We start from the raw sequence: 19,032 nt of genomic DNA, 5'->3' as shown, positions 1-19,032 counted from the left end.
TAATTTTAATAAACTAAACATATATTTAATATTAATACACTAAACATGTATCTAATATTGTTACACTAAACGTGTATTTACTATTAAAACACTAAACGTGTATTTATAATTAATACACTAAACATGTATTTAATATTTGTACACTAAACATGTATTTAATATTAATACACTAAACATGTATTCAATATTTATACACTAAACATGTATTTAATATTCATACACTAAACATGTATTTAATATTAATACACTAAACATGTATTTAATATTTATACACTAAACATGTATTTAATATTAATACAAAACATGTATTTAATTTTAATAAACTAAATATATATTTAATATTCATACATTAAACATGTATTAAATATTTATACACTAAACATGTATTTAATATTCATTCAATAAACATGTAGTTATTATTCTTACACTTAATATGTATTTAATATTAATACAAAAACATGTATTTAATTTTAATAAACTAAACATATATTTAATATTAATACACTAAACATGTATTTAATATTGTTACACTAAACGTGTATTTACTATTTATACACTAAAAGTGTATTTAATATTAATACACTAAACATGTATTTAATATTAATACAAAAACATGTATTTAATTTTAATAAACTAAACATATATTTAATATTAATACACTAAACATGTATGTAATATTAATACAAAAACATGTATTCAATTTTAATAAACTAAACACATATTTGATTTTAATAAACTAAACATATATTTAATATTAATACACTAAGCATGTATTTAATATTGTTACACTAAACGTGTATTTACTATTTATACACTAAACGTGTATTTAATATTAATACACTAAACATGTATTTAATATTAATACACTAAACATGTATTTAATATTTAAACACTAAACATGTATTTAATATTCATACACTAAACATGTATTTAATATTAATACACTAAACATGTATTTAATATTTATACACTAAACATGTATTTAATATGAATACAAAACATGTATTTAATTTTAATAAACTAAATATATATTTAATATTAATACACTAAACATGTATTTAATATTCATAAACTAAACATGTATTTAACATTTTTACACTAAACATGTATTTAATATTAATACACTAAACAAGCATTTAATATTTATACACTAAACATGTATTTAATATTAATACAAAAACATGTATTTAATTTTAATAAACTAAACATATATTTAATATTTATACACTAAACCTGTAGTTATTATTCATACACTAAACATGTATTTAATATTAATACACTAAACCTGTATTTAATATTTATACACTAAACATGTATTTAATATAAATACAAAAACATTTATTTAATTTTAATAAAGTAAACACATATTTAATATTAATACACTAAACATGTATTTAATATTCATACACTAAACATGTATTTAATATTCATACACTAAACATGTATTTAATATTAATACACTAAATATTTATTTATTATTTATCCACTAAACATGTATTTAATATTCATAAACTAAACATGTATTTAATATTCATACACTAAATGTGTATTTAATATTCATACACTAAACATGTATTTAATATTAATACACTAAATATTTATTTATTATTTATCCACTAAACATGTATTTAATATTCATAAACTAAACATGTATTTAATATTTATACACAAACATGTATTTAATATTCATACACTAAACATGTATTTAATATTCATACACTAAACATGTATTTAATATTCATACACTAAACATGTATTTAATATTTATACACTAAACATGTATTTAATATTAATACAAAAACATGTATTTAATTTTAATACACTAAACATATATTTAATATTAATACACTAAACATGTATTTAACATTTATACACTAAACATGTTTTTAATATTAATACACTAAACATGTATTTAATATTAATAAAATAAACATGTATTTAATATTTATACACTAAACGTGTATTTAATATTTATACACTAAAAGTGTATTTAATATTTATATACTAAACATGTATTTAATATTAATAGACTAAACATGTAGTTATTATTCATACACTAAACATGTATTTAATATTAATACACTAAACATGTATTTAATATTTATACACTAAACATGTATTTAATATTAATACAAAAACATGTATTTAATTTTAATAAAGTAAACACATATTTAATATTAATACACTAAACCTGTATTTAATATTTATACACTAAACATGTATTTAATATTAATACAAAAACATTTATTTAATTTTAATAAAGTAAACACATATTTAATATTCATACACTAAACATGTATTTAATATGCATACACTAAACATGTATTTAATATTCATACACTAAACATGTATTTAATATTCATACACTAAACATGTATTTAATATTTTCACACTAAACTTATATTCAATATTCATACATTAAACATGTATTTAATATTCATAAACTAAACATGTAGTTATTATTCATACACTAAACATGTATTTAATATTAATACACTAAACATGTATTTAATATTTATACAATAAACATGTAGTTATTATTCATACACTAAACATATATTTAATATTAATCCACTAAACATGTATTTAATATTTATACACTAAACATGTATCTAATATTTATACACTAAACATGTATTTAATATTAATACAAAAACATGTATTTAATTTTAATAAACTAAATATAAATTTAATATTAATACAGTAAACATGTATTTAATATTCATAAACTAAACATGTATTTAATATTCATACACTAAACATGTATTTAATATTCATACACTAAACATGTAGTTATTATTCATACACTAAACATGTATTTAATATTAATAAACTAAACCTGTATTTAATATTCATACACTAAACATGTATTTAATATTAATACACTAAACATGTATTTAATATTCATACACTAAACATGTATTTAATATTAATACACTAAACATGTATTTAATATTTATACACTAAACATGTATTTAATATTAATACAAAAACATGTATTTAATTTTAATAAACTAAACATATATTTAATATTTATACACTAAACATATATTTAACATTTATACACTAAACATGAATTTAATATTCATACACTAAACATTTAGTTATTATTTATACACTAAACATGTATTTAATATTAATACACTAAACATGTATTTAATATTCATACACTAAGCATGTATTTAATATTCATACATTAAACATGTATTTAATATTCATACACTAAACATGTATTTAATATTCATACATTAAACATGTATTTAATATTCATACATTAAACATGTATTAAATATTTATACACTAAACATGTATTTAATATTCATTCAATAAACATGTAGTTATTATTCTTACACTTAATATGTATTTAATATTAATACAAAAACATGTATTTAATTTTAATAAACTATACATATATTTAATATTAATACACTAAACATGTATCTAATATTGTTACACTAAACGTGTATTTACTATTAAAACACTAAACGTGTATTTATAATTAATACACTAAACATGTATTTAATATTTGTACACTAAACATGTATTTAATATTAATACACTAAACATGTATTCAATATTTATACACTAAACATGTATTTAATATTCATACACTAAACATGTATTTAATATTAATACACTAAACATGTATTTAATATTTATACACTAAACATGTATTTAATATTAATACAAAACATGTATTTAATTTTAATAAACTGAATATATATTTAATATTAATAAACTAAACATGTATTTAATATTCATAAACTAAACATGTATTTAACATTCATATACTAATCATATATTTAATATTCATTTAGTAAACATGTATCCTCTAAATAAGGCACACTTGGAAATAATGAATTTCTTTATGTGTGCAGTTGCGACAGGAGGCCACAGGAGGGCGCACGTTCCCTCTTAATATGCCCGGTCCTTTCCGTCTCTCTCTCTCTCCTTTTCCTTTTTTTTGGTTTCTTTTATTTTTTTTCTACATAAGTTTGGTTTCTCATACACTTATATTTATACACTAAACATGTATTTAATATTAATACAATAAACATGTATTTAATATTTATACACTAAACATGTATTTAATATTAATACAAAAACATGTATTTAATTTTAATACACTAAACATATATTTAATATTAATACACTAAACATGTATTCAACATTCATACACTAAACATGTATTTAACATTCATACACTAAACATGTTTTTAATATTAATACACTAAACATGTATTTAATATTAATACAAAAACATGTATTTAATTTTAATAAACCAAACATTTAATATTAATACACTAAACATGTATTTAATATTCATACACTAAACATGTAGTTATTATTCATACACTAAACATGTATTTAATATTAATACACTAAACCTGTATTTAATATTTATACACTAAACATGTATTTAATATTAATACACTAAACATGTATTTAATATCTATACACTAAACATGTATTTAATATTAATACACTAAATATGTATTTATTATATATCCACTAAACATGTATTTAATATTCATAAACTAAACATGTATTTAATATTCATACACTAAACGTGTATTTAACATTCATACACTAAACATGTATTTAATATTAATACAAAAACATGTATTTAAGTTTAATAAACTAAACATATATTTAATATTAATACACTAAACATGTATTTAATATGTATACAGTAAACATGTATTGAATATTCATACACTAAACATGTATTTAATATTTATACACTAAACATGTATTTAATATTAGTACAAAAAAATGTATTTAATTTTAATAAACTAAACATGTATTTAATATTCATACACTAAACATATATTTAATATTAATACACTAAAAATGTATTTAATATTGTTACACTAAACGTGTATTTACTATTTATACACTAAAAGTGTAATTAATATTAATACACTAAACATGTATTTAATATTAATACAAAAACATGTATTTAATTTTAATAAACTAAACATATATTTAATATTAATACACTAAACATGTATGTAATATTAATAAAAAAACATGTATTTAATTTTAATAAACTAAACACATATTTAATATTAATACACTAAACATGTATTAAATATTCATTCAATAAACATGTAGTTATTATTCTTACACTTAATATGTATTTAATATTAATACAAAAACATATATTTAATTTTAATAAACTAAACATATATTTAATATTATACACTAAGCATGTATTTAATATTGTTACACTAAACGTGTATTTACTATTTATACACTAAAAGTGTATTTAATATTAATACACTAAACATGTATTTAATATTTATACACTAAACATGTATTTAATATTTATACACTAAACATGTATTTAATATTAATACACTAAATATTTATTTATTATTTATCCACTAAACATATATTTAATATTCATAAACTAAACATGTATTTAATATTCATACACTAAATGTGTATTTAATATTCATACACTAAACATGTATTTAATATTAATACAAAAACATGTATTTAAGTTTAATAAACTAAACATATATTTAATATTAATACACTAAACATGTATTTAATATTTATACACAAACATATATTTAATATTAATACACTAAACATGTTTTTAATATTAATACACTAAACATGTATTTAATATTAATACAAAAACATGTATTTAATTTTAATAAACTAAACATTTAATATTAATACACTAAACATGTATTTAATATTGATACACTAAACATGTATTTAATATTCATACACTAAACATGTATTTAATATTCATACACTAAACATGTATTTAATATTTTCACACTAAACTTATATTCAATATTCATACATTAAACATGTATTTAATATTCATAAACTAAACATGTAGTTATTATTCATACACTAAACATGTATTTAATATTAATACACTAAACATGTATTTAATATTTATACAATAAACATGTAGTTATTATTCATACACTAAACATATATTTAATATTAATCCACTAAACATGTATTTAATATTTATACACTAAACATGTATCTAATATTTATACACTAAACATGTATTTAATATTAATACAAAAACATGTATTTAATTTTAATAAACTAAATATAAATTTAATATTAATACAGTAAACATGTATTTAATATTCATAAACTAAACATGTATTTAATATTCATACACTAAACATGTATTTAATATTCATACACTAAACATGTAGTTATTATTCATACACTAAACATGTATTTAATATTAATAAACTAAACCTGTATTTAATATTCATACACTAAACATGTATTTAATATTAATACACTAAACATGTATTTAATATTCATACACTAAACATGTATTTAATATTAATACACTAAACATGTATTTAATATTTATACACTAAACATGTATTTAATATTAATACAAAAACATGTATTTAATTTTAATAAACTAAACATATATTTAATATTTATACACTAAACATATATTTAACATTTATACACTAAACATGAATTTAATATTCATACACTAAACATTTAGTTATTATTTATACACTAAACATGTATTTAATATTAATACACTAAACATGTATTTAATATTCATACACTAAGCATGTATTTAATATTCATACATTAAACATGTATTCAATATTCATACACTAAACATGTATTTAATATTCATACATTAAACATGTATTTAATATTCATACATTAAACATGTATTAAATATTTATACACTAAACATGTATTTAATATTCATTCAATAAACATGTAGTTATTATTCTTACACTTAATATGTATTTAATATTAATACAAAAACATGTATTTAATTTTAATAAACTAAACATATATTTAATATTAATACACTAAACATGTATCTAATATTGTTACACTAAACGTGTATTTACTATTAAAACACTAAACGTGTATTTATAATTAATACACTAAACATGTATTTAATATTTGTACACTAAACATGTATTTAATATTAATACACTAAACATGTATTCAATATTTATACACTAAACATGTATTTAATATTCATACACTAAACATGTATTTAATATTAATACACTAAACATGTATTTAATATTTATACACTAAACATGTATTTAATATTAATACAAAACATGTATTTAATTTTAATAAACTAAATATATATTTAATATTAATAAACTAAACATGTATTTAATATTCATAAACTAAACATGTATTTAACATTCATATACTAATCATATATTTAATATTCATTTAGTAAACATGTATTTATTATCCTCTAAATAAGGCACACTTGGAAATAATGAATTTCTTTATGTGTGCGGTTGCGACAGGAGGCCACAGGAGGGCGCACGTTCCCTCTTAATATGCCCGGTCCTTTCCGTCTCTCTCTCTCTCTTTTTCCTTTTTTTTGGTTTCTTTTATTTTTTTTCTACATAAGTTTGGTTTCTCATACACTTATATTTATACACTAAACATGTATTTAATATTAATACAATAAACATGTATTTAATATTTATACACTAAACATGTATTTAATATTAATACAAAAACATGTATTTAATTTTAATACACTAAACATATATTTAATATTAATACACTAAACATGTATTCAACATTCATACACTAAACATGTATTTAACATTCATACACTAAACATGTTTTTAATATTAATACACTAAACATGTATTTAATATTAATACAAAAACATGTATTTAATTTTAATAAACCAAACATTTAATATTAATACACTAAACATGTATTTAATATTCATACACTAAACAAGTAGTTATTATTCATACACTAAACATGTATTTAATATTAATACACTAAACCTGTATTTAATATTTATACACTAAACATGTATTTAATATTAATACACTAAACATGTATTTAATATCTATACACTAAACATGTATTTAATATTAATACACTAAATATGTATTTATTATATATCCACTAAACATGTATTTAATATTCATAAACTAAACATGTATTTAATATTCATACACTAAACGTGTATTTAATATTCATACACTAAACATGTATTTAATATTAATACAAAAACATGTATTTAAGTTTAATAAACTAAACATATATTTAATATTCATACACTAAACATGTATTTAATATGTATACAGTAAACATGTATTGAATATTCATACACTAAACATGTATTTAATATTTATACACTAAACATGTATTTAATATTAGTACAAAAAAATGTATTTAATTTTAATAAACTAAACATGTATTTAATATTCATACACTAAACATATATTTAATATTAATACACTAAAAATGTATTTAATATTGTTACACTAAACGTGTATTTACTATTTATACACTAAAAGTGTAATTAATATTAATACACTAAACATGTATTTAATATTAATACAAAAACATGTATTTAATTTTAATAAACTAAACATATATTTAATATTAATACACTAAACATGTATGTAATATTAATAAAAAAACATGTATTTAATTTTAATAAACTAAACACATATTTAATATTAATACACTAAACATGTATTAAATATTCATACACTAAACATGTATTTAATATTCATTCAATAAACATGTAGTTATTATTCTTACACTTAATATGTATTTAATATTAATACAAAAACATATATTTAATTTTAATAAACTAAACATATATTTAATATTATACACTAAGCATGTATTTAATATTGTTACACTAAACGTGTATTTACTATTTATACACTAAAAGTGTATTTAATATTAATACACTAAACATGTATTTAATATTTATACACTAAACATGTATTTAATATTTATACACTAAACATGTATTTAATATTAATACACTAAATATTTATTTATTATTTATCCACTAAACATATATTTAATATTCATAAACTAAACATGTATTTAATATTCATACACTAAATGTGTATTTAATATTCATACACTAAACATGTATTTAATATTAATACAAAAACATGTATTTAAGTTTAATAAACTAAACATATATTTAATATTAATACACTAAACATGTATTTAATATTTATACACAAACATATATTTAATATTAATACACTAAACATGTTTTTAATATTAATACACTAAACATGTATTTAATATTAATACAAAAACATGTATTTAATTTTAATAAACTAAACATTTAATATTAATACACTAAACATGTATTTAATATTGATACACTAAACATGTATTTAATATTAATACACTAAACATGTATTTAATATTTATACACTAAACGTGTATTTAATATTTATATACTAAACATGTATTTAATATTAATACACTAAACATGTAGTTATTATTCATACACTAAACATGTATTTAATATTTATACACGAAACATGTATTTAATATTAATACAAAAACATGTATTTAATTTTAATAAACTCAATATATATTTAATATTAATACACTAAACATGTATTTAATATTAATACACTAAACATGTATTTAATAATTATACACTAAAATGGAATTTAATAATAGACTAAACATGTATTTAATATTTTCACACTAAACTTGTATATTTCATATTCATACACTAAACATGTATTTAATATTAATACACTAAACATGTATTTAATAATTATACACTAAACATGTAGTTATTATTCATACACTAAACATGTATTTAATATTTATACACTAAACATGTATTTAATATTAATACAAAAACATGTATTTAATATTTAAACACTAAACATGTATTTAATATTAATACAAAAACATGTATTTAATTTTAATACACTAAACATATATTTAATATTAATACACTAAACATGTATTTAACATTCATACACTAAACATGTATTTAACATTTATATACGAAACATGTTTTTAATATTAATACACTAAACATGTATTTAATATTAATACAAAAACATGTATTTAATTTTAATAAACTAAACATTTAATATTAATACACTAAACATGTATTTAATATTAATACACTAAACATGTATTTAATATTTATACACTAAACGTGTATTTAATATTTATACACTAAAAGTGTATTTAATATTTTTATACTAAACATGTATTTAATATTAATACACTAAACCTGTATTTAATATTCATACACTAAACATGTATTTAATATTAATACACTAAACATGTATTTAATATTAATACACTAAATATGTATTTATTATATATCCACTAAACATTTATTTAATATTCATAAACTAAACATGTATTTAATATTCATACACTAAACGTGTATTTAATATTCATACACTAAACATGTATTTAATATTAATACAAAAACCTGTAGTTAAGTTTAATAAACTAAAGATATATTTAATATTAATACACTAAACATGTATTTAATATTAATACACTAAATATGTATTTATTATATATCCACTAAACATGTATTGAATATTCATACACTAAACATGTATTTAATATGCATACACTAAACATGTATTTAATATTCATACACTAAACATGTATTTAATATTCATACACTAAACATGTATTTAATATTAATACACTCAACATGTATTTAATATTTCTACCATAAACATGTATTTAATATTAATACAAAAACATGTATTTAATTTTAATAAACTAAACATATATTTAATATTTGTACACTAAACATATATTTAACATTTATACACTAAACATGAATTTAATATTCATACACTAAACATTTAGTTATTATTTATACACTAAACTTGTATTTAATATTAATACACTAAACATGTATTTAATATTAATACACTAAACATGTATTTAATATTTATACACTAATCATGTATTTAATATTAATACTCTAATCATGTATTTAATATTCATACACTAAATATGTATTTAATATTTATACACTAAATATGTATTTAATATTTATACACGAAGCATGTATTTAATATTTATACACTAAACATGTATTTAATATTCATACATTAAACTAGTATTTAATATTCATACACTAAACATGTATTTAATATTCATACATTAAACATGTATTTAATATTTATACACTAAACATGTATTTAATATTCATACACTAAACATGTATTTAATATTAATACACTGAACATGTATTTAATAATCATATACTAAACATGTATTTAATATTTATACAAAAACATGTATTTAATTTTAATAAACTAAACATATATTTAATATTAATACACTAAACATGTATTTAATATTTATACACTAAACATGTATTTAATATTCATACACTAAACATGTAGTTATTATTTATACACTAAACATGTATTTAATATTAATACAGTAAACATGTATTTAATATTAATACACTAAACATGTATTTAATATTAATACAAAAACATGTATTTAATTTTAATAAACTAAATATATATTTAATATTAATCCACTAAACATGTATTTAATATTAATACACTAAACATGTATTTAATATTTATACAGTAAACATGTATTGAATATTCATACACTAAACATGTATTTAATATTCGTACACTAAACATGTATTTAATATTCAGACACTAAACATGTGTTTAATATTAATACACTAAACATGTGTTTAATATTAATACACTAAACATGTATTTAATATTTATACACTAAACATGTATTTAATATTAATACAAAAACATGTATTTAATTTTAATAAACTAAACATATATTTAATATTATTACACTAAACATGTATTTAATATCTATACACTGAACAATTATTTAATATTCATACGCTAAACATTTAGTTATTATTTATACACTAAACATGTATTTAATATTAATACACTAAACATGTATTTAATATTAATACACTAAACATGAATTTAATATTCATACATTAAACATGTATTTAATATTCATACACTAAACATGTATTTAATATTCGTACACGAAACATGTATTTAATATTTATACACTAAACATTTATTTAATATTCATACATTAAACATGTATTTAATATTCATACACTAAACATGTATTTAATATTTATACACTAAACATGTATTTAATATTCATACACTAAACATGTATTTAATATTTATACACTGAACGTGTATTTAATATTAATACACTAAACATGTATTTAATATTCATACACTAAACATGTATTTAATATTCATACACTAAACATGTATTTAATATTCATACACTGAACGTGTATTTAATATTAATACACTAAACATGTATTTAATATTCATACACTAAACATGCATTTAATATTCATACACTAAACATGTATTTAATACACTAAACATGTATTTAATATTCATACACTAAACATGTATTTAATATTCATACACTGAACGTGTATTTAATATTAATACACTAATCATGTATTTAATATTCATACACTAAACGTGTATTTAATATTCATACACTAAACATGTATTTAATATTCATACACTAAACATATATTTAATATTCATACACTAAACATGTATTTAATATCCATACACTAAACATGTATGTAATACACTAAACATGTATTTAATATTAATACACTAAACATGTATTTAATATTCATACACTAAACATGTATTTAATATTCATACACTAAACATGTATGTAATACACTAAACATGTATTTAATATTAATACACTAAACATGTATTTAATATTCATACACTAAACATGTATTTAATATTCATGCACTAAACATGTATTTAATATCCATACACTAAACATGTATTTAATAATAATACACTAAACATGTATTTAATATTTATACACTAAACATTTATTTAATATTTATACACTAAACATGGGGCTTCACGGTGGCAGAGGGGTTAGTGCGTCTGCCTCACAATACGAAGGTCCTGCAGTCCTGGGTTCAAATCCAGGCTCAAGATCTTTCTGTGTGGAGTTTGCATGTTTTCCCCGTGAATGCGTGGGTTCCCTCCGGGTACTCCGGCTTCCTCCCACTTCCAAAGACATGCACCTGGGGATAGGTTGATTGGCAACACTAAATGGTCCCTAGTGTGTGAATGTGAGTGTGAATGTTGTCTGTCTATCTGTGTTGGCCCTGCGATGAGGTGGCGACTTGTCCAGGGTGTACCCCGCCTTCTGCCCGATTGTAGCTGAGATAGGCGCCAGCGCCCCCCGCGACCCCGAAAGGGAATAAGCGGTAGAAAATGGATGGATGGACACTAAACATGTATTTAATATTAATACACTAAACATGTATTTAATATCCATACACTAAACATGTATTTAATATTCATACACTAAACATGTATTTAATATTAATACACTAAACATGTATTTAATATTCATACACCAAACATGTATTTAATATTTATACACTAAACATGTATTAAAAGCCACTACTAGCGACCACACAGTCTGATAGTTTATATATCAATGATGAAATATTAACATTGCAACACATGACAATATGGCCTTTTTAGTTGACTAAATTACAATTTTAAATTTCCCGGGAGTTTGGTCTTGAAAAGGTGGTGTAATGATGACGTGTACGCGTGACGTCACGGACTGTTAGGAAATATTAGCCCTGCGCACACACACAGCTAAAAGTCATCTGCTTTAACGGCCTAATTACACAGTATTTTGGACATCTGTGTTGCTGAATCTTTTGCAATTTGTTCAATTAATATTGGAGAAGTCAGAGTAGAAAGACGGAGTTGGGAAGCTTTAGCCTTTAGCCACACAAACATATGGTGATTCTTTGTTTAAAATTCACGGAGGTGAAACTTTACTATGGATGAGAGCGCAGTCAAGCGAACTTGAATCACGACGGAATGTCAACCAGCAGGTTTCGGTGGGAAAATTGTGGTAAAAAGTCAGTTCTTACCGGAGAAAAGCTGAGATTGTGCCGTCCATGAAGCTGCCGTCGACTTCCCTGAGACATGGCGTCAACACACCTGGAGCGGTAAAGTCCTATACTATTACTGCTACTGCTTGCCGAATATAAATGAAGCTAGTTCAGACGTGTGCAGCCGGCTAATAATTGATGTCCAAAATTGTGTCCATGTTTAACAAAAATATTTAATTTCATAAAGTCACATTTATATAACACACTTTGTACAAAAACAGAAAATACACGGGAGCAAACAAATACCAGCCTGGCAAAGTCAAAAACTGTTGCACCTCTACTCAGCAACACCTGAGCAAGATCCTGACTCCTCCCTAAATAGCCAGGTACTTGGCCTTGGAGCCAACCCCTTTAGTGACGTCATCAACTTGACAGACAGAAAGTGTATTTGGCTCTAACAACACCCGTGGACGTACACCTCCGACTATCAGGTACTATTAAACTCTCTAAAACACTAGCAACACAATAGAAAGATAAGGGATTGGAATCCGTCCCAATGCAATCGCGTTTTTGTTTTTTTTTACTTTTTTTTTTATTTTTTTATTTTTTTTTAGTCTGTCGCTATCAATATCCTCAAACAGGAATCTTTCATCCTCGCTCAAATTAATGGGGAAATTGTCGTTTTCTCGGTCCGAATAGCTGTTTTTGTTGGAGGCGCCCATTCAAAACAATGTGAATGTGTGAGGAGACATCAACTTGTGACATCATCGTCTGCCACTTCCTGTACAGGCAGGGCTTTTCTCCAGTTGTCAACTTTATCCTCGATGTTCTCTACTAAATCCTTTCATCAACATGTGACATCATCGTCTGCGACTTCCTGTACAGGCAGGGCTTTTTCAGGAAGTACCAAAAGTTGCACACTTTATCCTCGATGTTCTCTACTAAATCCTTTCATCAACATGTGACGTCATCGTCTGCGACTTCCTGTACAGGCAGGGCTTTTCTCCAGTTGTAAACTTTATCATCGATGTTCTCTACTAAATCCTTTCAGCAGAAATATGGCAATATCGCGAAATGGTCAAGTATGACACATAGAATGGACCTGCTATCCCCCTTTAAATAAGAACATCTCATTTCAGTAGGCCTTTAATACTGATACACTAAACATGTATTTAATATTCATACACTAAACATGTATTTAATATTCATACACTAAACATGTATTTAATATTCATACACTAAACATGTATTTAATATTTATACACTAAACATGTATTTAATAATCATATACTAAAACATATTTAATTATATACTAATCATATATTTAATATTCATACATTGAACATGTATTTAATATGTATACACTAAACATTTAGTTATTATTTATACACTAAACATGTATTTAATATTAATACACTAAACATGTATTTAATAATCATACACTAAACATATCTTTATTTATATACTAATCATATATTCAATAATCATACAGTTGTTGAGTTGAGTTGTTTGATTTTTATTTTGAACCTGCATGCATACAACATGATACATCACACATGCATGCATACAACATGATACATCACACATGCATGCATACAACATGATACATCACACATGCATGCATACAACATGATACATCACACATGCATGCATACAACATGATACATCACACATGCATGCATACAACATGATACATCACACATGCATGCATACAACATGATACATCACACATACAACATGATACATCACACATACAACATGATACATCACACATGCATGCATACAACATGATACATCACACATGCATGCATACAACATGATACTTCACACATGCATGCATACAACATGATACATCACACATGCATGCATACAACATGATACATCACACATGCATGCATACAACATGATACATCACACATGCATGCATACAACATGATACATCACACATGCATGCATACAACATGATACATCACACATGCATGCATACAACATGATACATCACACGTGCACGTATACAATATGATACATCACACATGCACGCATACAACATGATAAATCACACATGCATGCATACAACATGATACATCACACATGCATGCATACAACATGATACATCACACATGCATGTATACAATATGATACATCACACATGCACGCATACAACATGATACATCACACATGCATGCATACAACATGATACATCACACATGCATGCATACAACATGATACATCACACATTCATGCATACAGCATGATACATCACACATGCATGCATACAACATGATACATCACACATGCATGCATACAACATGATACATCACACATACAACATGATACATCACACATACACCATGATACATCACACATACAACATGATACATCACACATACAACATGATACATCACATGCATGCATACAACATGATACATCACACATACATGATACATCACACATTCATGCATACAACATGATACATCACACATGCATGCATACAACATGATACATCACACATGCATGCATACAACATGATACATCACACATGCACACATACAACATGATACATCACACATACAACATGATACATCACACATACACCATGATACATCACACATACAACATGATACATCACACATACAACATGATACATCACATGCATGCATACAACATGATACATCACACATACATGATACATCACACATACAACATGATACATCACACATGCATGCATACAACATGATACATCACACATACAACATGATACATCACACATGCATGCATACAACATGATACATCACACATGCATGCATACAACATGATACATCACACATGCATGCATACAACATGATACATCACACATGCATGCATACAACATGATACATCACACATACAACATGATACATCACATGCATGCATACAACATGATACATCACACATACAACATGATACATCACACATGCATGCATACAACATGATACATCACACATACAACATGATACATCACACATGCATGCATACAACATGATACATCACACATACAACATGATACATCACACATGCATGCATTCAACATGATACATCACACATGCATGCATACAACATGATACATCACACATACAACATGATACATCACACATGCATGCATACAACATGATACATCACACATGCATACATACAACATGATACATCACACATACAACATGATACATCACATGCATGCATACAACATGATACATCACACATACAACATGATACATCACACATGCATGCATACAACATGGTACATCACACATGCATGCATACAACATGGTACATCACACATGCATGCATACAACATGATACATCACACATACAACATGATACATCACACATACAACATGATACATCACACATGCATGCATACAACATGATACATCACACATGCATGCATACAACATGATACATCACACATACAACATGATACATCACACATGCATGCATACAACATGATACATCACACATACAACATGATACATCACACATGCATGCATACAACATGATACATCACACATGCACGCATACAACATGATACATCACACATACAACATGATACATCACACATACAACATGATACATCACACATGCATGCATACAACATGATACATCACACATGCATGCATACAACATGATACATCACACATGCATGCATACAACATGATACATCACACATGCATGCATACAACATGATACATCACCCATGCATGCATACAACATGATACATCACACATGCATGCATACAACATGATACATCACACATTCATGCATGCAACATGATACATCACACATACAACATGATACATCACACATACAACATGATACATCACATGCATGCATACAACATGATACATCACACATACATGATACATCACACATACAACATGATACATCACACATGCATGCATACAACATGATACATCACACATACAACATGATACATCACACATGCATGCATACAACATGATACATCACACATGCATGCATACAACATGATACATCACACATGCATGCATACAACATGATACATCACACATACAACATGATACATCACATGCATGCATACAACATGATACATCACACATACAACATGATACATCACATGCATGCATACAACATGATACATCACACATACAACATGATACATCACACATGCATGCATACAACATGATACATCACACATGCATGCATACAACATGATACATCACACATACAACATGATACATCACACATGCATGCATACAACATGATACATCACACATACAACATGATACATCACACATACAACATGATACATCACACATACAACATGATACATCACACATGCATGCATACAACATGATACATCACACATGCATGCATACAACATGATACATCACACATACAACATGATACATCACACATGCATGCATACAACATGGTACATCACACATACAACATGATACATCACACATACAACATGATACATCACACATGCATGCATACAACATGATACATCACACATGCATGCATACAACATGATACATCACACATACAACATGATACATCACACGTACAACATGATACATCACACATGCATGCACACAACATGATACATCACACATACAACATGATACATCACACATGCATGCATACAACATGATACATCACACATACAACATGATACATCACACATACAACATGATACATCACACATACAACATGATACATCACACATACAACATGATACATCACACATACACCATGATACATCACACATACAACATGATACATCACACATACAACATGATACATCACACATACAACATGATACATCACACATGCATGCATACAACATGATACATCACACATGCACGCATACAACATGATACATCACACATGCATGCATACAACATGATACATCACACATACAACATGATACATCACACATACAACATGATACATCACACATACAACATGATACATCATACATACAACATGACACATCACAATTTGCAGTTTGTCTTTTCAACATGTTGTAAAAGGAGTAGGAAGAAGCAGAGCTTAATTAATCCTACCCCTTTTCTTTACATAACAGTTGCTAAAACTTTTGTTCACTTCCTGTTCTCAATGTATTCACAATGTCTACTCCATAAGTCATCACAATAAAAATTGATAAATAAATAATTGGTGAAGTAAGTTTTATTCCATACGATGAGATAAGTAAGATTATTTTGAGAATGAATGGGTGAGTAAAATCAGAATGTTTATCATGGTTCTTCTTTTTTGTACTTTGGAAACACTTCCAGTTTGAA

At 23.5% G+C, this 19,032-nt stretch overlaps 1 long non-coding RNA gene across 1 annotated transcript in view; it reads right to left on the bottom strand.

Moving 5' to 3' along the window:
* Positions 1-14,232, bottom strand: part of LOC133546566 (uncharacterized) — a 55,296-nt gene extending 41,064 nt beyond the window's left edge. The window contains exon 1 of the long non-coding RNA XR_009805237.1: positions 13,748-14,232. This is a non-coding gene — a long non-coding RNA (uncharacterized LOC133546566). The remainder of the gene's footprint in view (positions 1-13,747) is intronic.
* Between the last annotated feature and the right edge of the window lie 4,800 nt (positions 14,233-19,032).

The sequence above is a fragment of the Nerophis ophidion genome, unplaced genomic scaffold, assembly GCF_033978795.1.
Source record: "Nerophis ophidion isolate RoL-2023_Sa unplaced genomic scaffold, RoL_Noph_v1.0 HiC_scaffold_32, whole genome shotgun sequence".
Lineage (NCBI taxonomy): Eukaryota > Metazoa > Chordata > Actinopteri > Syngnathiformes > Syngnathidae > Nerophis > Nerophis ophidion.
This window is presented reverse-complemented; position numbering and strand designations above follow the sequence as displayed.